The sequence below is a fragment of the Nilaparvata lugens genome, chromosome 1 (assembly GCF_014356525.2).
Source record: "Nilaparvata lugens isolate BPH chromosome 1, ASM1435652v1, whole genome shotgun sequence".
Lineage (NCBI taxonomy): Eukaryota > Metazoa > Arthropoda > Insecta > Hemiptera > Delphacidae > Nilaparvata > Nilaparvata lugens.
Window position 1 is genome coordinate 65,404,051 of NC_052504.1, and position 27,086 is coordinate 65,431,136.

The window sequence follows — 27,086 nt, forward strand, 5'->3', positions numbered from 1 at the left end:
AGGATTGAAGTTATTTACATTTTTAAAAGTTTTTAAAACATAAAGAGGGAAGTAAAATTAAATCACGGATATATTGCGGAATAATTCAAACAAAACACTGCCCCTTTTATATAAAATTGTGCAAAGACACTAGCCTATATATTGAATTGCGGCAAGAAATTATAAAAGTAAGATATTTATAATAATAGTAATAATAATTATAAGAGCGTACCTGTATTACCGCATAAGTGTTCACTGTGTATCCTGTGTGTCCTTGTCATTTTTATGTTAACGATATTGCTAACTTGACTCATTTTATCACTGAACACATTGCTAAACCACTTTTTCCGTATTTCACTCACTACGAAGCTATCACAATTTCTATTGGATTTCTTATTAATTATTTTATATATCACAACACTTTCACGTTTATTCACTGCACACTTTCGTTGCGCTATTTTTCCGCAAACTATGGCAGGAAACGACCAGGTCAATCCAAGTCTGTCGGACACCGAAGACATCTCACCCGATTGTTCGCCGCCATCCGCATCTGCCGCCGCATCCGCCGATTTCCATCCCAATGTACTGGATGATTTATCTTCGCGCAGTGGAGGAGAGCTGCATTCTGGTGGAGGATACGTTGGTAGCCCAAGAGCCGGAGGATGAAACATCAGAAGAGCACTCAGTCGATGACGTCTCAGAAACAGGAACTCCCATTTCTCGCACCGTTGCTCGGATGAAAAACCAGCGGCTAACCAATAACCATGCACCCGCTCCCGCCGTTGACTGGACCCTCATCCTGAAAGAAATAAGGAAAACCAATGAAGCAATAAATAAAACAAATGCAGAAATAAAAAACTTAAATGAAAAAAGCGACCAAACAAAGGAAGAATTAAAGGAAGACAACAAACAACTAAAGGAAGATAACAAACAGCAAAGGAAGAATTAAAAAGGAAGTTCAAGAAGCAAAGAAGGTAAACGAACAGGGTTTGGAGAAATTGAGTCAGCGGATGGATGTAGCATTCCATGACACAGATAAAACCATCAAAAAATTAGCTGAGTGTCTGGATAAATCAATTTTAGAAACAAATAACCGATTGGATAGGATATCTGAAGATATGCATATGGAAAAATCAGCGTCGAAGTCAGCATTAAGAACATATACATGTGGAGAAGGATACAATAAAGGTGGTTAAAGTCAAACAAGCAAGCGAACATAACACATGTATGGAAAACCAACCCACCGAGAATGTCAAGACTGGAGTCGCGCCGCACCCCGCAGAATGCCAAGAGAGCCGGACGACATCGCCCGCCAAGCTGAGGACGTCATCCGGGCATAGAGGGACAGCCCGTACCACCGCGCGCCGGACACCAGGAGTCCAAGGACGCTGCCCGCCGAGTGGAAGAGCAGCCCGGACCGCCGACCGCCCACATCACCATCCATCCACCGAGGACAGCGCCTGCAACATATGAACCCAGCATTCATGAAGATAGTCCAATAACAATAGAAATGAAATGGAAACATACAACAAATCAGAATCACAACCAAAACTGAAAACCTACAAATCAAAACAACGAACAAGAAGGATTACAATACGTCAAAGAAGAAAACCAACTAATAGAATTCATCTACATCGCCGTCATGTTAGGCTGAAATCGTACATCAAATCTTTTACAAGCATGCATGATAGGAGAAAAACCATATCAAGAAGAACCTACAACCACCGCAGTCATGTTCGGTTAAAATCAAGTAGACTGTACACCGGCATGCAAAAAAGGAAAATATCATTTGGAAAGACACACAGACACCACCGGCATGTCAGGTTTAAAAAGATCAAACTGCATGTTACCGCCGACAAAGAGGAAACGAGTTTGAAAGAATTGATTTACACCACAGGCACATTCGTTTTAAGCCAAGTTTAATAAAACGGATAGTTGCAAATTGGAATGAAAACTTGAAACAAATACTGAAATCAAATTTAGATGGGGGCTTAAGGAATTATTTTTGAATTAATTTGGAAGCTACGTTGTGAATACATAAATCATCAAACTTGTCATAATCACAGCCTACCCACCGAATCATATCTTTGCAGACTAGCATCTTTCTACTGCAGCCTAGTTAATCAACATAACCTAAACTTCACCACATCTCAGCTAATAAGGAAATATTATCAATTCACTTCAAAGGGGAGAATTGAAATCAACTTTAAATCAAGAAATAAAACTGAAAACAACTTCAAGAATTTACCAACCTGATCAAGCCATCCACCTCGTGTCAGAGTCATCACCGAAACAATCGCCTGGTATCATCTGCACAACTGAAAAATAGAAACAAGAATTATATTATCCACAGAAAATAATTATAAATTAAAAATCAAATGAAGTTAGTAGTGAATAGGAGGAAAGAAAATAAACAAAGTTTATTTGAAAAAATGTGTAAATCTAACCTTGAAATACAGAATCGATAGAAAAAACTATTCAGAACCAACGCCTGTTCGATAATTTTCTTCGTCCCACCAACCAATGTGTACGAAATCCTAGAGTCAATGTTAATGGAATCAAAGCAATATCGTTAGTTAATTATTGTAACCTATTATTTAATGTGGAATTATAAGTAAAAAACGCAACCAAAAATATATATTTATGTTAATTTGCACGAAATGCGCATGTTCTATGTCATATAAATGTATTGCTAAAAAACTCCAAAGAAAATGAAATTCTTACCTTCAAATGTGAAATTTATTACTGTTGCATCAAAAGATCATGAATTGTAATTCAAATTGATAAATATAATCTTAAGACTTAATATTTGTAACCAACATTGATAAAAATCAAGAAAGCCATTTCAAGTGTAACCCTGTTTGTACACAACGTACTAAGCGCAAATAAGGAATTGCTCGAGTCAAACGGTAGACGATTGTCAAGTCACCGAAGTAAAATCACACTCTCACCCAATTTATGTAAAAGCCAAACCAAAGAGTCGAAACTTGTAATAACCATGAAAAAATGATGAAAGTCTATATTTGTTGCAAATACTGTTCGAATCTTAAGAAGTAATATGTGAAATTTTGTATATTTGTTATAGTTATGGGTCTGCTCATAAGCCACCCGTGAATGGAAGTTGTGGAGTTGTTTTAATGAAGGATCCAAAGAGACCTCATTAATTATTGTATTTCGATTGTATCCAATGGAAGGAACAATCAATTATTTATTTTCTCGTAGCCAAAAGTGCACGATATATTGTTTTTAGTGTTAAGTGTTGAGTTTTCGTAGAAGTAAGGAGATGAAATAGTGTATTCATCACAATATCGGATTTTTCAAATAGTCATTGTTTCGACTCGTCTCCCAATTACCTATTTAAAATATCCTGGGGGCTTTTGTGTGATGAATCTTTCAAATAGATCTCATGAAAAGAGAGAAAAATTGTGATTACCTTTTAAAATGAAAGAATTTGCTAAAGGAATAGTTAGCGACCGAGCGATAACACTTACTTATCAATAACTGTATATTAGATAAGAGTACCGTTCTGTACTGAATATTTTTCTAGGAAAATTATTCAATAAAATTATAATTATTTTGCGAATAAAGCACAAATTATTTATGAATCGCTCACTGATTTTGAGGTTACACTTTGTTTACTATCGATCAGATGTTTTTAAAAACAGTTCGAACGCAGCTGACTGATTCAAAGTATTGTCAAATGTCACGCTGGCTTCACGTAAGATATAATACCATCTCTAAAAATCAAAACTATCCATAAAGGATCAAGAATTTCAAAATAAAAAATAAAATGTATGTGTTATCGTTGAAATTATTTATTATTTAAGAAATTATATTATATGTCAGGTCTTATTGTAACTAAATAGGTCATAGCATGAAATTATATTATTGATAAAATGGCAGAAATTAATTATAATAATCTCAAACCTAATAAAAATTGTACAAGAATATTAATTTATTAATAATTTAATTCAACTGAACCACATGGTAATTAAATCTCTATGGCAGGTCTAAGCCAATCACAGTGCATAGAAATAGCACCAAGACGGTGATCGTTTGAAAGCAACACATGTTAATCTATTATCAGACACCAACCCTGCCTTATCAGTTACACTAGCACATGTACATTGTATGAGAGGAACTATGTCTAGAAGATTAAGCAGTTTTAAGAATTACATAAATTAAATTATTATTGTAATTAAAGGAATTGTATTCTACTGCTTGCCACTGACGTCATGTTTACGTCACAAGCGTTCTACCAATGGCAAATTTTTATGCAAATTATTACATTGAGATTCTGAGAAGCAAGGTCTAGCCTAAAAGCTTAGAGAAAAGAGCAGCACTTCCCTTTTGAAATCCTCACCGTGCAGATCTCTTTTTATAGTTACCAAAGACCTATTTGTGAAAATTTCTTGTTCGATTTTAAATGTTCTATTTGTGAGCCGATATTTTAGGCCAATTTATTTGTTATTCGTAAATTTCTGTTCTCATCAATCGATAAATTTAAAAGCTTAAAGTAAATTATCCCTTAATTAATTCGGTGAAGGAGATATTTAAATTAAAATTCCCCACGTGCTGAAACCGAAGCCTGGATTGCCGCCGATCAAACGATTTTTGATCTAAAGAAGAAAACCACGACGACCAAGGAATTTCACGTGAGTTATAAGTCATAAGGGGCCCCAATCTACGCTTCGAAAATATTTCAGTGCAGAAAAACATAAATTTTTCTTCGTTAAATTATTGGCCACGCCGACAAGCGCTTTAGCATTAAGAGTCTAGAATTTATTCATATTGAATTTATAAGAACTTATAGTTGATTAACTATCCTCCGCTGCCTGAACCACGACCCCGAGCATTTTAAAAAATATTTTCTATAATTCATTTTTCACTATTTTTTCAAACTGTTAAATTTTATCAATTGTAAAATTCTGTTGAATCACGCATGGTATCATGCAAGCACAAGAAAATTTTTAACTATTCTATTAATGCTAAATTATTATCAACCTGTAAATCAAATTCTGAATCTGCACTGTATGATTACATATTTTATTGTAATATATTTCAGTTTTGTTAATTCGCTTTCTGAGTTCGATTATTTCTTAAGCCTGTCAATTATTGTGTCTGATACGTTCTATATTATCAAGAACCGATCGAATACGATCATTAGAATAATTGAATTAAGCTGGATATTGGAACAGGTCTAAGTGGATGTAGCGAGTGGGGTCAGATCAAGATATTTATTCTTTGTCCTTACCTGCTCATATATCAGCTTTTATCTGTTACCTACCTCGACTTAGGAGCGAACACATCAATTGTACAGCAGTGGCAGCCATAGATCATATAAATTCCTACAATAGAGCTTAAAACCCGACAAGACTCTGTTCTCGAAGTATATTCTGAACGATATTTGGTCCAAATACCGTATTTTAATCCTTCAGAACTTATTAGAGACGCAGTCCCGTAAATTAGCTACATCGGGATTTTTGCTCGACCTGTATGATTTTGTATGCTCATTCTTCACAGGTAATAATTTTAAGGTATCCGTATTCAGTGTTTAGCGATCGCTACACTACTTATAAAAATTTCATCACAATACAATTTGTCATTAGAAGAATCAAGGGTGAGCGAGCGTTTAGGCCTCCCGCGATTCCGACAATTGTATTGAATCTTGTAGTGAATCAATCAGTCTGGTGTACACTCAGCGTCCACACACGCAATTACAAAATTTATAGCCGCTACACCATTGACTCAGTACAAGATTCACTCTACATGTGTGAAGCCTTCAAATACCGCTCTACAATATATACTATACAATTTATATATATATATATTATATATATATATATATATATATATATATATATATATATATACTCTCTTTCATTGGGTGAATAATTTTTTTCAACATTTTCCAGTTTGTCAATGATAGGGGAGTGATAATTATTTGTATAGGTCTTCCAAGGAACCATTATCAACAGCTGGTACCAATCAACTACACTTCAACTCCAAACTACCGTTCTAATACCAGTACACAATAATTTATCACAGGGTGATATGTTTATCACAGCTGGTAACTTTAATAAATAGCTGCCAAATCATATTATCACAATATGATCTTGAATCATGATCATCTTTTCGTTCTTCAGTAGCCGCTCGGCCTAAAATTTCGAAAACATATGTCTGTAAAATGGATTAATAAATAATTATTATGAGCCCCCCTATTGAAATTTCTGTTCAGAAACCATCCCCAATATTCACACAACATATTCCCAATGTTTCATGCCGTTATGTCAAGTAGTTTTCAAGTCTACAGGGAACAAACAAATATACAAACAAACACACAAACAGACATTCATTTTTTTATAAATAGATTTTCATTCGGCACAAACAAAAGCCTCTCTAAATGAAGGTAGAATGATAAGGATTCAGTTCTGTTGTTTTAATATTTTTTCAAATCACTTTCAAAAAGTTCATGTAGTACCTACTATTGTGTTTGAGACACTTCTGGCGCTATCATAGTTTCACGACTATTCTGTTCCACAGTCCTATCTCTTGCAGTCGTTAACTATATCTATAATAATTATATAAAGTAAAGAGCTGGTTTATGCACGTACGGGATAGGAAAATTATGTTTGACGCATCATCACGTCTGAACTACTGGACTAATTAACTTGAAATTTTGCTTATAGATTCTTAATTAACCAAGGATGGTTATAGGCCTATTCTCAATTCTTCAAAATTTCATTACGTCAAGTTTTCATTTTGTCAAGTTTTAAAATAGATCCTTGCGAGGCACGGGTTCTTGCTAGTTTTATCTACACTGTCACATGGGGAAGCAAATGGTATTCACCGTATTATGAAATGTTAATGAAGGTACTCCTCAACGAAGCCAAAAAATGTTAAAAGGTAAAAAATCTCAATCTTTCACTCAATATCAGAATTCTGTTAGAATGTTTTCTACTTTCAAAAAATGTACATCGTAACACCGCATTGTGCCCAAATGAGGTTTGGAACTAGATTAATTTAACGACTGTTGCCGCAAGAATTTTACACTCAATATAAACGTTATCGTTCATTGACAATCAACTGTGTAATGGTGATGATGTTTAAATTCATTAATATTATGGGTTTGTGTTTTCATAGAGATAAATTTAGTACGGTATGGGCTTATTCGAAAAGTGTAGAATTAGAACTCTGTCAATGATACTTTGTAGTGATCATGTTGTTGAATTTCCTGTGTCAATTTTCATCGTGAGAAATTTGTTGTTCAGATGAAAAACAATTTTCTCACATCGAGATTTTGCTAACTTGCGTCCGGCAAGACAGTCAGTGTTAAATTATATTGAGGTATTCTCACGGAAATTTATTTCCGTTAGTGATGGGAAATACACGAGTATTTGGAAATATTTGAAAATTGCATTATTTTCATTTCCCACGGCATTGTGCTCTGTCTGTTTTAAAGATAGTGAGTGTCATTATATTAATTTGTCTAGCTGATGTTTTAGAAATCCAATTTGATCTAGTACCTAATTATTTATAATATGATGTAGTAGTAAGTCCACGCTACCTTCGTGAGTTGATATTCGTAACCAGCAGAATCTTCCAGGCAGTTTTATAATTTTAAAATGTGCAATAAAATGTTACAGATTCTTTGTTATCAAAATTTCTAGTAGTTAGTTCCGTCAATATAATTTACAAGATGGATGGAATAAAAAATTCTGTTGTTTATCAAAGTCTCATGACTCGCCCTTTAGAATTTAGAGATCCCTTCTCTTCCCCCATCTGGGTCAATTACAACTGCATAATTCCGAATTCCAGGACAGTCCATTATTGTCGAAGTTTTGAATTATAAACATTTAGTTCAACTTTTTGTGTAAGAAGTGTTCGACCAAAATTATATTTATTTTTTCAATTGTTCAAAGTTTGACAATGATTTATGGAAGTGTGAACCATACTCCGTTGTGATATTCAAATTTTTCTTGGTGAAATGAGGACGCTTCATTTTCTCATCATCATTAATTTCAACTTTAACTCAATTGTTGCTCCACAGTCCTAAACTCGTCTCTCTAAAGCAAAGCTACCATTTTACTGGAGATGGCTGGTGCTTTAATCCAGAGTTCCTCGAACTCAACAACTTGATATAAATTTCATATTCTTCATCCATCCATTATAGATCACCATCTTTAGAAAAATATTAAATTATATTATTTCTAAATGAGGCGTTTTTGGAGAAGGGCATTTAGAGGAGGATATTAAACAGTAGACTCGAATCGATGCATATGTGTTTGATAGTTTGATAACAGTTATGAATTATGTATCCTATAATATGTTTATAAGTAATAAGTATCCTTTCACAATTTTAAGTATTTTCGGACATTTCGATTGTCTTGCTCGCTTGCGCCTTGGAAGGAAGTTTTGATATACAGTATGGAAATAAGTTGTCATTGAGATCAGACATTGCACGAGTACAAATCGATATTCGTAGACATGAGAGAATCAAGAATAAAGAAAATTACTGTGAAAAATCAAGTTACTTTCAATATAAGTGTTAAGTTTATGAGGACTGTGTATTCAATCATCTCTTATCATGAAAATATCGAGAGTTATGATTTCATGTGACTGAACATCAAATACTTTTTTGATATTCCAATCATCGGATAATTTTCCTCCCTAGAAACCATGAATAAAGGTACAGACCACCGAAAAATCTAAAGAACGATAACATGTTGGGCTACACTAAAGTCCAAAGCAAATGACGTGTGCTTCAACCCCAGACTGCCGATAAGAACGTGCTTCTTGCTACCACCCGAAGAGTATATTATTTCAGCCCTTCGCTTCCCCTATTTTTATATAGGAAGTCGGCGAGTATAACATTACTGGTGAGGAGATAATATTATATCGATCGATTTTGATGGAAAAGCGTGATAGAATGAGTCGCGTCATACACTCTGTGACACAGCTAATGTCTCAATATTAACAACTTTATTACATCATTGTGACATGATTCTCAGTGAGAAACTATAGGCTTTGAAACATCTTAGAGCACTGCAGACAAGGATGAAGCTGATATTGATGTTAAAACGTAATTACGATTTTATCATGAACAGCTACTCGTTCTAACTAAACCAAAACAGCTCTAGACTGCGCTGTATGATATATTTCACATCATAGTATTGTTGTTCATGGTTCAAAAAACGTCCCACTTAAAAATAATTTCATTAAACTACAGGTTAATTGTAAAATCATTAAATCACGTGTTAAATATCAATATCGGGGGATCGAGCTTCGTTTGTTATTTATGTATTGATGAACAGAACACAATCATTGATTTCTCAATATTGACTCACAGTGAGAAACTACAGGCAATGAAACATCTTAGAGCACTGCAGACAAGGATGAAGCCGATATTGGTGTTGTTAAAACGTAATTACGATTTTATCATGAACAGCTAGCTACCCGTTTCAACTGAACCAAAACAGTCCTTCCCCAAATGATTCAGGAAGGACTAACAGGCACAACCCAAAACTGTTTCTTCCCTGAATTTTGATTTATACATTATAAATAGTTCAAAAAGTAGGTTATGTTCCATACACTTGAATTCAGGTCCAATTTCCAGTCCAAACATTTGAAAACAGAAATGTGCCAATTTAGATTGTTTACAAACCAAATTGAATAACAAAATAACACTCACTAATCACTTAAAACTGTGAAATAATTATTAACTTTAATTTTAGAATGATATACAGTACGGTTTTATGTCATGTCAACAAATCAGATTATTTTGATCAAGTCGATTAAAATTTTCAGATAATATTTCTCGTGAGATTGATTGCAAATAGTTCAACAGCTGAACATAATTCTGTCTCTCTCCCACTCAGGCACTCTCATCTTCCGTTATCAACAGACGACGAAATTATGATGTGTTTTTCCAAGGATGAATAATTATTATCCTTTTCATGTCCTTCAGCGAGTTTTCCCAGGGATGAGAACTAGTGCGATCGAATTTTTATATCACAAACCTACTATGTTCCAAATTTCATGAAAATCGTTAGAGCCGTTTTCGAGATCCGTTGGACATGAATAACTATATAACCATAAATAACCAAATATATAATTATAAACAGAAATTGCTCGCTTAATATAATAGGATACATCAGTACCAAATGCGATTTATTTAATAGCATTGTATTACTTCAAAGAATATGTGCGATATTGGTATCCTATTATATTAAGCGAGCAATTTCTGTATTTATTCATATGGTTATATTATCTGGTTATGTATATCCTATTATATTGAGTGAGAAATTTCTCTGTATATTTTTATAATTGGTTATTTATGTCCAACAGATCTCGAAAACTGCTCTAACGATTCTCACGAAATTTGGAACAAAGTAGGTTTATGATATAAAAATTCGATTGCACCCGGTCTCATCCCTGGGAAAAATCCCTGAAGGACATGAAAAGGATATTCATCCTTTGAAAAACAGATGATAATTTCGTCGTCTGTCGATAACAGAAGATGCGTGTGTGGGAGAGAGACAGAATTATTTTTAGCTGTTGAATCAATCAGCTTATCTCACGAGAAATATTATCTAAAAATTTCAGTTGCGCTCGGAATGTCTGAGTGACCAGTCGTCTCTTGAGGCTCTGTTATTGTTGTGAATGTTACTGTTACTGTTGTAAATGTTGTGAAAATATTGTTATTTTTAAAAAATTACTTTTTGAGTGGCTGGTTTTAAGACCTTTCTATTGTTTGACAGAGTTCTTCGATTCTACTTGATGTAATTTATTATACTTTGTGACTTTAAACTATTGCTTTGACTCTATTATTTTGTAATATTGTATTACTATGACTTTGTCAATTACCTATATTGGTTTACGACAATAAATCTATTTATTATTATTATTATTATTATTATTATTATTATTATTATTATTTTGTTCGTGAATAGTGGATGTATTACATAGTGTTTGTTGAAATTGAGTGAACAGTGGTGACCATTCAAGTGCTGGCATACGTTTTTCTTTCTTGAATTGTCAAATTTTAATAATATTCGAGTTTAAATCGGTATTTATTGAACAAATCAATAGTTAATTTTGAGATCATTGGAAACGATGACAAGGTCCAAGGCTAAATCGGCGGATGGTGGGGATGGGAATGATGGTGCTAGCGGTGGCGAGGCAGGTGGCTGCGGTGCTGTTGGTGAGGGGGGGGAGCAGTGATAAGGATACCGGTAAGCAAACAACAACTATCAGTGCAAGTGATCAAATCGACTTCAAAGCCAATTTCGAAATGCTCTTAGACAAGCTAGATAATATAGAAAAAGAGATAATGTCTGTTAAAACGGAGCAGAAGGACATGATTAAAAGCATTGAGTTTCTATTCGAATTAAACAAGGAAAATAAATCAGATATTGAGAAAAACTCCGAAGACATCAATAAGTGTTTCAATCATATAGATGTGATTGAAAAAACAACGTGTTATTGGAAAAGGACATTAAAAGACTTACCGCCAAAAACAACAATATACAACAATACTTGAAAAAAGACTGTATTGACATAATCGGCATTCCCTACGATAAAAGTGAAAATTTGACCGTAGTTCTACACAAAATATCTGATGCAATAGGATTTGAACTGAAAGAACATATGCTAGGAAACTATCACAGGAACCCCGCAAACGTTAATTCGTATCAATCACCAAGTGATCAACTCATTAAATATCCACCTATCATAGTGAAATTCTGTGGTCATTTGTATAAGGAAAAGCTTTTGAACTGTAAGAAAAACAAAGGGGATCTGACACTGTCCGAAATAGGGTGGTCGGGTAACAAATTAAAGGAATTTATCAACGAAACAATGTCCCCGTTCAATCGCACACTGTTCAGGTCTGCCAAATCTATGTAGAAGGACGGTAAATTGAAATTTGTCTGGTTCAGAAATGGGCGTATCTATGTCAGAAAGGACTTGAACTCTAGACCACAGTCTATAGTCACGATAAAGGATCTCGTTCATCAAATATAGTCCTGACTACAAGAAAAAACTAATTAATAGGAGAGACTTTTCAAATGTTTTTTTTTATTTACTTTTTTCATAACGCTTAGCAGCTTCTTGGAAGGTTTGTTACGATGGATACGATTTATTTTTTCTTACCAATTACATAGAATGGACTCTTTCAATATTGTTATTTTTAACTTAAGTGTATTTTCAATGGACTATCTAATACTTTATTTCTACCAACAGTATGGACAATAAACTAGGCTGAATTTAGTGTGAATGGACTCAATCATAATATTATACATTCAATCTTAGTTGTATCCAGTATTTGGAGTACATAATACTTCAATTTAATAGTCTCTTCAAAGAAATAGCCTATTTTACTTACAAGTTCATGTTGATTGACTTCTAATTAACAATATTTTTCACTCTCAGTTTCAGTACTAAGATAAGATTTTTATTTCTCTTTATATTTATTATTAATATGTTAGTAGCCTCACAAGAGATCATTTGGCTTTCGTTTACGTGACTAATGAATGCTAATCAACTGATCATCTTATTCACTTCGATCATTATTATCTTATCTCCTTCACTCTCTATTTCATTTCATCATGTATTCTCTATTTCAGTTTTTATATATTTGTTTAATGCCTCAGAACTAGGCACATCTATTCACTTCAGAATAGATGCTAAAGCTAAAATTGTTTTAAAAAATTATTTAGTTTCTCATAGAATATTTATTTTTCTTTCTTTAAAAAGTTTTTTTTGTTCTCAAAGTACTTTATCTTTTGCTATTTTGCAATTAATGAATCTTGAAGGGATTGAAGATCCAATCATATACGGCAATGATAAGGAAACAATTGAAGTTAACAATTTATTTTCTTTTGACCCATGTAATTATCACGAACAGACGGGTACATTTTTCAACATTGTACACATGAATATACGTAGTACAGCCAAGAACTTTGATGAGTTTCTTTATTATATAAGCAACAGTAATGTTAAATTTGATATTATAGTTTTAACAGAGACGTGGGTTCATAGTTCTTCTGCTTTCAACTTCAATATTGATGGCTATTCCGTTGTCAATCAAAACAATAGATTCACGAAATGTGATGGCCTATGTTTTTTCGTAAATAACGATATTGAATTCAGTAGAATTGATATCACAATAGACTTTACAAACACAATCTGTCTGGATTTTGAATTTGATAGCAAAATGTACAAATTGTTGGCTCTTTATCGATCTCCGTCCTTAGCTGTGTCACGTTATTTTTTCAATAACGAGTGTTGCCCTGCTTGGCTGCAGTCGGTAGAGCATGAATTACAAGATATATAACCCTTATTGTGGTTCCTAGAATAATAATAATAATACCAATTTCTTACTGGCTCGCCCAGGAGCTCTGTATGACTCACGTCTTAATACGACCTCACTGAGTCTTATGAAATTAATTAGTGAATTTGAACTCAAATGTACAATTATTGACAAAGGGACTTGTGCTCTATAAAATTGGTGGCTGTTCCTGGTGACCTCTGGCAAGCAAGTGGGCTCTCATCTCCCTTATTCTCTACGATCATACTTCCGTATTCCAAATTTGCATATTATTTAAATATTTAACTACTACACCATTACATAATCAAAATAGTCCGTGTCAATCTGCTAGGCTATTACATGAATATTATGTGTTATATTTTATAATCACTCAGATTACATCTGGTACATGAACTGAGTAGTGATAACTTACAAATTCTTATCATTTATATAAATAATTAGGTTTATTTTTCAATTGACTCACTTTTACCGCCAGTCAGTCACTGCAATTTGATTGGCTTATTCCAAAATTATAAATTTATCCATGCGCCTGATAGAATATACACACTTCCTTAATATTTTTATTCATTTTACATATTTTGTACATGCTCATTTGACATAATAAATAATAATTTTAGGTTTATTAAATTGTTTTTCCTTTTACAATAACATGCCATGTGGTTACCAAATCCTCTAGTCGAATGCTATTTGTTTACAACTAAAATTTGCCACAGGTGTCTGGCTAAATTTCAAATTATACGGCTTGACCAATTATTTAGGTTGCCGACCAGTAAGTATTATAGAGCCTAACCTCAAAAATTTCTTATTTTATATAATTAAATAAATAGCAATAAAGTTCTTTTCTATTTGGCTGTTCGAATTGTAGCCAGGATACCCTTTATTATCTAATCTCTAATTTGTTGATATTGCACCCGGCGATAACAAAGCAGCTGTTTGCTAGAGACCTATAAAATCTTTTCATTTAGCAATTTTGCCAGTTAATCAAATTAATCTGTTATAGCTGTTAATAGTTTTCTTATCAGTTTGGATTCATATCTGCAGTCTTTACTGCCAGACAGTTCCGTCATCTTGATAGGAGACATAAATATAGATATTCTCGACAATGATAGTTTAAGTAATTAATATCTAGGTGTCATGCAACTGAATGGATTCAAGTCATTTATAAATAAATCCACTCGAGCTCAAAACTATAGCAGCAGCTGCATTGATCACATATTTTTCAAAGCAAGATCCGATAAAGAGAGTGATACATTTGCAACTATTATAAAATCTACTATCACTGACCACTACTGTACCTCATTCCATATAAATTGCCTTTCTAATTCTATCCAAAATCCACCTGTTAGAAATACCTTTATGAAAATAAACTACGAGACATTGAAGAATGACTTAGTGGGAGAAAATTGGAATTGTTTAAATATGATACACTCTGAGGGCATTGATAAATTGGTAGATGTTTTTATTTACAAATTTACCTATTACATAGATAGACACACTGATTTCATACACATATCACATAAGAAAAGGCCATTAAAAAAATGTATTACACAGAGTATGGTGAGTGCAATGCGCAAAAGAGATAGAATGGCCCAAAAACTAAAAAGCAGCCTTTCAATACAGTTCTGAAAAATTATTATAAGAATTACAGAAACACCTTAAATAACATTGTTAGAAATGCAAAAATTGAATATTTTAATAATAAGTTTGAATTGAACAAAGGTAATACAAAAAAGACATGGGAAAATATTAGAGAAATTTTAGAAATAGAAAAAAACTCAAAGATAGAACCAAAAATAGATGCTGAAATATTTAATGATTATTTTGTAAATGTTGGGAAAAAATATGCAGAAGCACTAGATAATGATAGAAATACATCTCCCCTACGATCATTATCCATACCTCCTGTAAATAGTCTCTATCTACATCCAACAAATGCTGTTGAAATTCACTCACGATAAATTCCCTAAAAAATGATGCTTCACCTGGAGAGGATAAATTCACTGGTCGCTGCCTGAAACAAATCTCCCCTTTTATTGCTGGCCCACTTGAAATAATAATAAATAGATGCTTTAGTGAGGGTTACTTTTCAAAACGTTTTAAAATAGCCAAAATGATATTAATCCATAAAATAGGCGATAAGACCAATCCAGCAAATTATAGACCAATTAGCCTACTTAGCAATTTAGCTAAAATAATAGAAAGACTGATTAGAAAAGATTGGTTGACTTCCTAAATAAAAATAATTTAATTGCAAAAAATCAGTATGGTTTCCAGTCTGGTAAATCAATCAAAGATGCTGTTATGGTATTGATTGATTCAGTTAACAGGAATTTCAATAAGAACATTAAAACACTGGCTGTTTTCCTAGACTTGGCCAAAGCTTTTGATACCATACCTCATTCGACATTGATAGATAAGCTCAGATAATCTGCAGGATAGATCACAAACTATGACCTTTAACAATAAAACTGATACAAGAATTCTAACAAGTTTTGGTCTTCCTCAAGGAACGGTCTTATCGCCAATATTATTCTTGATTTATTTGAATGATCTTCTCAAATTAAATATCCCGAATTCCACCAAGATATCTTTTGCTGATGATACAGTATTGTTATTTACTGGATCATCATGGAGAGAGGCATATGAAAACGCAAATGAAGGATTAAGCATTGCTAAGCGATGGTTTGACGAGCATACTCTCACATTAAATTCAAATGAGACAAAATGTATTGCTTTTACTCCAACAAAAACTGGTGAACCACCTATTGAATTAGATATAAAAATTCACAACCATGACTCTCATAATATCGTATCTAGACCCAATAATTGTATCTATGGAACAATTGAAGAAGTCAATTTTCTAAAATATCTTGGAATAATAGTTGACAGTCACTTGAAATGGAACTTTCATGTACAACACATAATATCTTAATTGAAATACCTAATATACATTTTCTATAAAATTAATACTCTAAAGGATATAAAATCTTAAGAACCATATATCATGCATACGCTCACTCCTTGTTCCAATATGGAATAGAATTATGGGGGGGTACCTTTGACACGCACTTTAATAGAATATTTACCCTGCAAAAGCATTTAATTAGAGCCGCTCTAAAATGGCCTAGACTGTATCCAAGCAGGAATTTGTTTGTTGAATTTGGGGTTCCAACGCTACGACAGGTCTTTGTAGAGAAAATCATTACACATGCCTTATTAGAAATAAGCAGCATCTTAATTTGAATACACATTTACACAACCTTCGTCCGTCTGTTCTCAATCCTTATACTCGAAACTTTACAAGATTAACTATAAATAAACATCAATTCACATACTTCATGGAATACTTTGCTAATATAGTCCCATATCACTTTATAAACAATAGAATAACAAGAAAACTAAGTAGTGAAATAGAAGAGTGGGTAAAAGCTAGAGTTTATTTCAAGATAAGTGTATGAAATGATAATTTTGTAATAACTGTAAGATCATAGTGTATAATCCGTCTGTTATAGTAAGTTTTTCTTGATTCTGTACGATGGGTATTATAGTTTAAATCCACTTTTAGTCTTGATTAATGTTATAATATTTTTGTAATTTTCAATCGCACTCACTGCTAGCGAACAAGTTCCACTTATGCCGGTAGTGCCCTTTTATATAAATTTATTTACTTATAATATTATTATAGTATCTATCATATTTTTTTTTTAATTGAATGATCAAAATAATCTGATTTGTTGACATGACATGGTGTATCATTCTAAATTAGAGTATATCATAATTTTCAAAGTTTATTATTATTTCAAAGTTTTGAGTGATAAGTGAGTGTTATTTTGTTATTCAATTTGGTTTTTCAAAAATCTAAATTAAAACTTTTCTGTTTTCAAATGTTTGGACTGAAAATTGGACCTGAATTCCAGAGTTTGGAACATAACCTACTTTTAGGAATATTTATAGAGTATAAATCGAAATTCGGTAGGAAACAGTTTTGGAAAGTGCCTGTTAGTCCTTCCCCAATTATTTGAAAGAATTGTGTTCTGTTTATCAAAAATAAATAACGAGCGAAGCTCGGTGCCCCATCATTGGTTATTTATACGGATATTTATGTCAAACGGATCTCGAAAACGGCTGTAACGGTTTTCATGAAATTTGGAATATAGTTGGTTTCATGATATAAAAATTCGATTGAACTAGGTGTTGTCTAGGTCTTTCCCTGGGAAAACTCTCTGAAGGACATGAGAAGGATAATAATTATTCATCCTTGGAAAAACACATAATTTCGTCGTCTGTTGATAACGGATGATGGGAGTGCCTGTGTGGGAGAGGAACAGAATCATGTTCAGCTTCAACTATTTGCAATCAATCAGCTTATCTCACAAAAAATATAATCTAGAAATATTTTAATCAACTTGATAAAAATAATCTGATTTGTTTACATGACTTGGATATCATTCTAAATTAGAGTATATCATGATTTTCAAAGTGTATCATTATTTTACAGTTTTAAGTGATAAGTGAGTGTTATTTTTTGCTATTCAATTTGGTTTGTAAACAATCTAAATTAGAACTTTTCTGTTTTCAATTGTTTGAAATGGATGAAAATAGGACCTGTATTCAAGTGTATGGAACATAACCTACTTTTTGTGTATAAATCAAAATCCGGAGAAGAAAAAGTTTTGGGCTGTTCCTGTTAGTCCTTCCCCAATCATTTTAAAGAATTGTGTTCTGTTTATCAATAAAAGAATAACGAGCGAAGCACGGTGTCTCGATATTTTCTATTATACTCACTAACTAATAATATTTCTATGCATCACATTGGCTTACTTTCTCATTTAATATCGGGGCACCGAGCTTCGCTCGTTATTTTTATTTATTAATAAAAAAAACACAGTTCTCTAAAATGATAATGATAGTGTTTATATTTCACAGCTGGCTATATGTCATCTTATGAATTTCGGGGATGCGAAATTTTGATTTTTCATATACTCACTCACTCACTCACTTTTTTACTATCCACAGCTGTTTCAGCCAAGGATGAATTATCCTTTTAATGTCGTTCAGCGAGTTTTCCCAAGGATGAGACCTAGTGCAATCGAAGTTTTATATCATAAACCTACTATGTTCCAAATTTCGTGAAAACCGTTAGAGCCGTTTTCGAGATCCGTTGAACATAAATATCCAGATATAAATAAATAGAAATAACCAGATATAAAAATACAGAAATTGCTCGCTTAATATAATAGGATAAATATCAACTAGTATTCAAGTATTTCTCAGAACTAATTTCCTAGTTCTGAGATATAATACCATTAATATCGGGGCACCGAGCTTCGCTTGTTATTTATTTATTGATAAACAGAGCACAATTCTTCAAAATGATTGGGGAAGGACAAACAGGCACTGCCCAAAACTGATTCTTCCTCGAATTTTGATTTATACACTATAAATGGTCCAAAAAGTAGGTTATGTTTCATACACTTGAATTCAGGTCCAATTTTCAGTCAAAATATTTAAAAACAGAAACGTTCTAATTTGGATTGTTTACAAACCAAATTGAAAACAAAATTATACTCACTAATCACATAAAACTGTAAATAATGATCAACTTTTAATATTATGATAATTATACTCTAATTTAGAGTGATAAACCATGTCATGTCAACAAATCAGATTATTTTGATAGAGTCTATTAAAATTTGAAGATAATATTTCTCGCTAGATACGGTAAGCTGTTTTAATGATTACACAGCTGATCTCCCACACAGGCACAAGCATCTTCTGTTATCGACAGACGACGAAATCTGTTCTTCCAAGGATGAATTATCCTTTTAATGTCCTTCGGAGAGTTTTTTCAGGGATGAGACCTATAGTGCAATCGAATCTTTATATTATGAACCTACTATGTTCTGAATTTTGTGAGAATCGTTAGCGCCGTTTTCGAGATCCGGTGAAATACAAACATATAAGCATCTAAACATCCAAACATATAAACAACAGAAATTGCTCGTTTAATAGTATATGGGATTCCTAAATTTATAATTGCATACGATCTATATAAATAAAAATCGAGCCTCAAATTTTGACATACAATAACTTTTATGTGTGCACCGAATTTGATGATTTTTTAGGGTTGTGTTCGTTATGTTCAGGACCAGGTTTATGGCCTAACAAATTTATAATCCGACTCCAGGACACTTTCCTACGGTCCTTCAGAGTTTACATGAAATCCTTATCTTTATGGGAAAAGATTTGTGAGCTGGCCACACACAGAAATAAAAATCAGCTGTTATAATCAGTGCGTCATCCAACAGCCGTCGGTAGATCTGTTTTTCTATTCTCTTTCTACTGATTCACAAAATTTTAAAATGCCGCGGTACGAACGACGTCAAAACTTGGGTCGTAGAAACTTGGGTCGCTAAACTCGAAATACTGTAAATAATTCATGCACGGGAAAATCAGCAGCAAGGAGATATACCATTCAATTTCCCAGCAAGCTGCATTCAACTATATTTTAAAAATACAGATTGCTGCACAACTAACTAAGCTCATAGGAAGTCCATATTGAGATATAAATAAATGTAAATACTGATTGTTGAATAATTTTCATAAAAATATAGTGCATCAGATTAAGCTAAGGCTAAGCACACCTGAGGAGACGCGGCTTGGTGATCTCATGGAGATTGCCTTATCACACCGTTCCACGCCATGCCCGATTCAGTGTGTGCGAGTTCTTCCATTCAAACCAATAAGCAAGAAGCACATGGATGCAAAATGTCGCATCACGCCTCCTCAGTTGTGCGTGCATTCAGGTAAAGTTTGTCATGAGATGCATAACTATTTGGCGGTACGAAGATCGCCGGGCCAGCTAGTATTATAATATAAAGAAATCTGTGAACAATTTGGTAAAGATATTCGATGAAATCATCGATGAGTTATTTCAGTTGATTGAGGGAATTTCATTTCATAGAATAATGGTGGTTTCCAAGATGATTACATCATATATCTTATCTTTTTCTTAATAAGACATTCCTGTATTAATTCTAACATTTAAAAATCTGGTGTGGCTCACTCACACAACTTTCCTTGCCGTTATGAAAATTGATCACCTGACGCTAGTGTTCACGCGCATCACAAGTCTACTATTCTAAGATCCAAGCCAGCTGATGACAGGACAATAACGCTGGAGATACACGAAGTCTGCTATCTCGTCATAGTAAATGATTTAATAGAATCAACAGTTGCCAACAGTTTGCAATTGAAATATTAACATTTTCTCGAATTTCGAGCTTATTTTAAAGTTTAGGTTAAAATGTTACTCAACATTAATTGTAGAGATTTTCATGTTCAATCTTTTCCACTTGGAATTTTTTGTTTAAATTGTATCTGAAGCCTGATAATTGTGAATCTAAAGTCAAACTTTGCATAGATGCGGTGGAGTTCCTGGAATTTTCACAGATATGGGACTTGTAGCAGTTGTTAGAGCTGATCAATGACTATTCTAAGTATGAATTTGATCAAAATCGTTGAGCCGTTTTCGAGAAAATCGCGAAAAACCTTGTTTTTGACAACATTTTCGCCATTCTAGCCGCCATTCTAGCCACACACACACCACACACACAACACACACACACACACACACACACACACACACACACACACACACACACACACCACACACACACACAACACACCACACACACCACACACACACACACACACACACCACACCACACACACACACACACACACACACACACATAAAAATCATTTTTTTTGACTCAGGGTACCTTGAAATGTATAGAAACTTATAAATTGGGGTACCTTAATTTTTTCGGAAAGCAATACTTTACTTACCTATGGTAATAAGGCAAGTAAAGTAAAAATAGTTTTGCAAAAAAATATAAAAACGCCCTGTTATTATGCTGTGGAATAAATTGAGATCTAAACTATTTTGTTCAGATCTGATGAGAATGAAACAGCCGGTACATGGCAACAGCTGCCACAAATGATTTGTTTACGAAAAAGCCTTTCCAAATGCCCTGTTTGGAATGTAGGAACCATTCTTCTTCTAATGAAGCAATATTCAAAATAATGGATAGTACAAACAACATAGCTGTAAAAGTCCATTTGAGAAATAAATCGTTCATTCTTGTACAATTCCATTTTCATGAGGATATCTAACTAGAATACTACCGGTTATATGATTAATACAGAGTTGAGAAAGGTTTTTACTTTCCTTGCCCTATTACCATAGGTAAGGAAAGTATTGCTTTCCGAAAAAAATTAAGGTACCCCAATTTCTAATTTTTTTATACGTTTCAAGTCCCCTGAGTCCAAAAAAGTGGATTCATAATGGTGGAATATCTCGTCCGCTCATGCTGCTCTGCTCTGCTCTTATCCCAGTTTCGGTTCCAACACATTTTCTGCAACCAACTTTCTTTTTGGTTATTGGTATCATAATATTTCGGCTGGCAATTCAAGCTTAGCTTAGTTTATATCTCACAAGTTATCACTGTGTCGATTGCACACTATTGGCAATATTCCCCATAGTCCCAACAACCAAATACACCAACTTGTCTATCCATACTGGAATATTAACAAAATTATAATTGAGATTTCTAAGAATAGCACTGGTTTGACTCCCAAAAAAGGTTTTCACAATACTTGAATATTAAGATGTTAAACTCTCTGATAATAAATTCACAACAATCATATTAGATTGAAATATTGGAAATGTTTCATTGGATATCCAATCATAGTTGCTGATTGAGCAATTAAAAATTTTATATCCTGTTTTGTTTCAGACTGAAGAAGAAATTGTTATCATATTATGTTTTATATTCATTATATACCAGCAGCTAAAGTAGTAGAATGTGTAATCATTTTTCTATGATTTTAGAAAAAACTTCAGGCCTCACAAGTTTTGTTCTTGTGAATATGAAAGTATCAAATTGAACAAAATCACCTTTTCTTCCAAGCATGCAATATATTTGATAAACTTTTACGATAATAACATTGTATGAGGATGATAATAAAATATAAGATGCTTCAATAGGTATTCAAAAATGTTGATGATTAGAGTTTCCATTGAGTTGTTCATTGAAATAATATTGTGAGAGCTTAAATAGAACGTTTTAATTGACATTGCAAGGAAAGCAGTATATAGTTTGAATTTCAGGAGAAGTGCAGTATTGTGCTATCACATTAGTAAGGTAACAGTAGGAAGAAGACTAGTGTCAAATTATATTAGTTTCAGGTTGCATTCTGTAATAACTCACTTAACCCTGAGTCCCCAATATTGTAATAGCTTGACTCTACCATCTCATGATAAAGGCATAACGGTATTACCGTTCAACATCTCTATCGCAATTTGAAACCTATGCTTCTATCTTTAAATTTGGGATGGAGGCTGAGAAACTTGGGAATTCTCAGTATTCAGATGAATCGCAAGGTCTCACGTAGGCCTATACACGTCTTCGTCTTCGAGAATGCTCAATAAAAAGTTCAAGGAAATTGAATTCAGTCTCCGACACGAAGATCAAGTACAAAAGAAGTTATGCACCTGGGAAAACGTTTGATGCTTTCAAATTCATATTCAGTACTGTACTCATATATTGGATAAATTATCTATGAATGCTTATTCCATTCAATAATTGGAATTATCCTTCAAATGAAAAAAAACTTTTGTAATAACGTCATATTAAATAATTATTTATCTTTCCAATGAATATTAATTATTCAAAGAAAATTATTCAAGATATATCAGTGAATACATCCTATAATATTAAGCGAGCAATTTCTGTATTCATATATCTAGTTATTTTTACTTTCATTGCCCTATTACCATAGGTAAGGAAAGTATTGCTTTTCGAAAAAAATTAAGGTACCCCAATTTCTAAATTTCTATACGTTTCAAGGTCCCCTGAGTCCAAAAAAGGGGTCTGTATATTATATATATATATATATATATATAATATATATATATATATGTATATATATATATATATATATATATGTATATATATATATATATATATATTATATATATATATATATATATATATATATATATATGTGTGTGTGTGTGTGTGTGTGTGTGTGTGTGTGTGTGTGTGTGTGTGTGTGTGTGTGGTGTGTGTGTGTGTGTGTGTAAGTGTATGTGTGTCTGTGTGTATGAGTGTACGTGTGTCTCTGTACACGATATCTCTCAAATTTCTTTACGTTTCAGGGTCCTCTGAGTGCAAAAAAGAGGTTTTTGGGTATTGGTCTGTATGTGTGTGTATGAGTGTATGTGTGTCTGTGTACACCATATCTCATCTCCCAATTAACGGAATGACTTTAAATTTGGAACTTAAGGTCCTTACAGTATAAGGATCCGACACAAACAATTTCGATCAAATTCAATTCAAGATGGCGGCTGAAATGGCAAAAATGTTGTCAAATACAGGGTTTTTCGCGATTTTTTCGAAAACGGCTCCAACGATTTTGATCAAATTTATGCCTTAAATAGTCATTGATAAGCTCTATCAACTGCCACAAGTCCCATATCTGTAAAAATTTCAGGAGCTCCGCCCCTTCTATGCAAAGTTTGATTCTAGATTCCCAATTATCAGGCTTTAGATACATTTTTTAAACAAAAAAATTCAAGTGGAAAAGATTGAGCATGAAAATCTCTTCAATTAATGTTCACTGACATTTTCACCTAAAATTGACAATAAGCTCGAAATTCGAGAAAATGTTATTATTTCAATTACAAACTGTTGGCAACTGTTGATTCCATTAAATTATTCACTATGAAGAGATAGCAAACTTCGAGAGTCTCCAGCCTTATTGTCCTGTCACCAGCTGGACTTGAGATGCGCGGGAACACTAGCGTCAGGTGATACATTTTCATAACGGCAAGGAAAGTTGTGTGAGTGCACCACACCAGATTTTTATATCTGGTTATTTTTATATCTGGTTATTTTTATACCTGGTTATTTCTATATCTGGTTATTTTTATATCTGGCTATTTTCATATGAATATTGTTATTTATGTTAACAGATCTCGAAAACGGCTCTAACGATTTTCACGAAATTTGGAACATAGTGGGTTTATGATATAAAGATTCAATTGCTCCAAGTCTCATCCTTGGGAGAACTCGCTGAACGACATTAAAAAGATAATTCATCCTTGGCTGAAACAGCTGTGGATAGTAAAAAAATGAGTATGTGAAATATCAAAATATCGCATCCCCGAAATTCATAAGATGGCGTATAGCCAGCTGTGAAATATAAACACGATCATTTTAGAGAATTGTGTTCTGTTTTGTCATCATAGTTATTGGTTGAGTTCAAAGCCACTGATCGGTGAGTGAACGATGAGACCGGTGAGTGAACGTGGCTCTGAATGAAGCACTGTTTGGTCGTTGAACGATGTTAGACTCACATTAGCGCTAGGATACTTTGGGGGGACAACCTGGAAGATTATTACATACTGAAGATCTTGAAGAAATTTGTAATCTATAATATTACAAAAAAATATATATATTATATAATATCTCGCGCTAAAATACCTCAATGGTAGCCTTTAATTTCAAGTAAGAGCTAGCATTGGGAAGGCATAGGCATTGTGGGTTTATACCTCTTCATGGTCTTTGGTCTAACTCATAAGAAAAAAAATACGTCATATCAGGTTCGTTCACTGATCAGCTCATCATACTTTTCTAACCGTTGGAAAATAACGTAAACAGAGTTGTAGCTGAATGCAAACAGACATGGCCGAATACAAGGATTGAATACAAACAATGGACTCTATTATTATTTATTTGAGAGCAGAGAAATGCATGATTACATAAACTCAATAAAATTTGAAATATATTACAAAGCGTTTCAAACAACTCCAATCAATTGTTGGTTTTTCTATTTTAATTGATTATACAATTAAATAGGTTAGGTTCTAGTTTTGTTTACAAATATATTAAGCAGCAGACGAAACATCTGTCAGTCATGACTCATGAGCAACCGTTCAGCCACACAATGCATACAGAATGGAAGGTATCAATCTAACCAAAACTTGAGTGCACAAAGACCACGACACGTGACTGCATCATCTTGTTAGAAATTAAAATTACTGCTATATTACATCGATTTGATCAACATAATCTGATTTGTCGACATGACATGATAATCCTCCTAAACTAAAGTATATCATAATTTTCGAAGTTGATAATTATTTGACAATTTTAAGTGATTAGTGAGTGTTATTTTGTTATTTAATTTGGTTTGTATATAATCTGAATTATAATTTTTTTGTTTTCAAATCTTTGAACAGAAAATTGAACCTGAATTCAAGTGTATGGAACATAACCTACTTTCTGGACTATTTATAGTGTAAAAATCAAAATTCGGGAAAGAAACAGTTTTGGGCTGTGCCTGTTAGTACTTCCCCAATCATTTTAAAGAATTGTGTTCGGTTTATCAAAAGCCAATAAATAAATAACGAGCAAAGCTTTGTGCCCCGATATTATTGTATTAAAATAATACCGTATTTGAGAAAATCAACTTTCCAATGCAGTATTTGGTTTATTTCGACCACTATGTGATGGCCCATAGAGAATTCAAATTTCAAGTTAGGTCAGCTTGCGTATCTCAGTTTATTGGACGTTATCCTTTTACCTAACCTAGAAAGTGATGAGTCTGTCAAAGAACGCGTAAATTGGAAACTCTAAAGAGAGAGAAAGAGTGACATCAATGTAGTGTCAACACTGATATATGTGTCGGACTCTTGACGCAGCACATGTTCGCTTTTAAATTATTCTCTACCACATTACTTTCACCAACACTCTGCAAAATGTAATTTACCTACAATCAGTGATTGATCAGGAGCGCTCAGAGAGCTTCATTTGCTGGATTTCATAATTCAGTTTCGTTATTCAAGCCGATGTGTTCTGGCTTAATGGATGCAACTCGTTTATCATTAAACGACAACTGACGCCCATCGGAGATCAATCAATGAGCTAATGTCGCATACAAGTTACAAGCTTTTGTAACGGACACAAGATTTTTGATGAAAATTTTTAAATCATCGGGATTTTATTAAAATTTCAATTATTTACCAATACCTTATTTTAATATGGGATTCGAACACAATTATTAATATTTTTTTTATCAATAATGAGACGAATAAGCTCACTCAACATTGAAGTAAAACTTTGAAATCCAAATCTAGCTCATTATTGATGTACCTATCAGTTATTGATAATCACTTTTCAAAACTATTCAAATCAGCTCCAAGTAAGAAAAGTATGCAAACTTGAGTATAAAAGAAGGAAAAACTTTAATATTCAATTTCCATTCTAATTCGAAATTCATTCTACAGATTAAATCATACATGATAACGTCATTGTAAATTATTATAAGCTTATATTTTTCATTTCTTCAACAGACAACGTTCACCATTACCGAAGGACTCACTCAGTGACTATCATTCAGTTTACACATCGAATGCGAATTAATGCGTTTATCAACGATTGCGCTGGAAGTTGGATGCTGAAAAAATAAGATAGCTCATTGATTAAATTTTCTGAGCGATAATAATTGAGAATGCAAGAGCAGAATTAAAAATCTGGTGTGGCGCACTCACACAACTTTCCTTGCCGTTATGAAAATTGATCACCTGACGCTAGTGTTCACGCGCATACTAGTTTACTATTCAAAGATTTGAGTCAGCTGGTGACAGGACAATAACGCTCGATACACACGAGATCTGCAATCTCTTCATAGTGAATGATCTAATAGA

At 33.2% G+C, this 27,086-nt stretch overlaps 1 protein-coding gene and 1 long non-coding RNA gene across 3 annotated transcripts in view; one reads left to right on the plus strand and one right to left on the minus strand.

The window, feature by feature from the left end:
- LOC111058767 (prolactin-releasing peptide receptor-like) overlaps positions 1-27,086 on the plus strand; it is a 297,162-nt gene that overhangs the window by 225,170 nt on the left and 44,906 nt on the right. The window lies entirely within an intron of this gene.
- LOC120354027 lies at positions 648-1,272 on the minus strand. The gene is made up of 2 exons (XR_005572782.1): positions 1,224-1,272; positions 648-778 (listed from the first exon to the last, which is right to left on the minus strand). It is a non-coding gene; the product is annotated as an uncharacterized LOC120354027 (long non-coding RNA).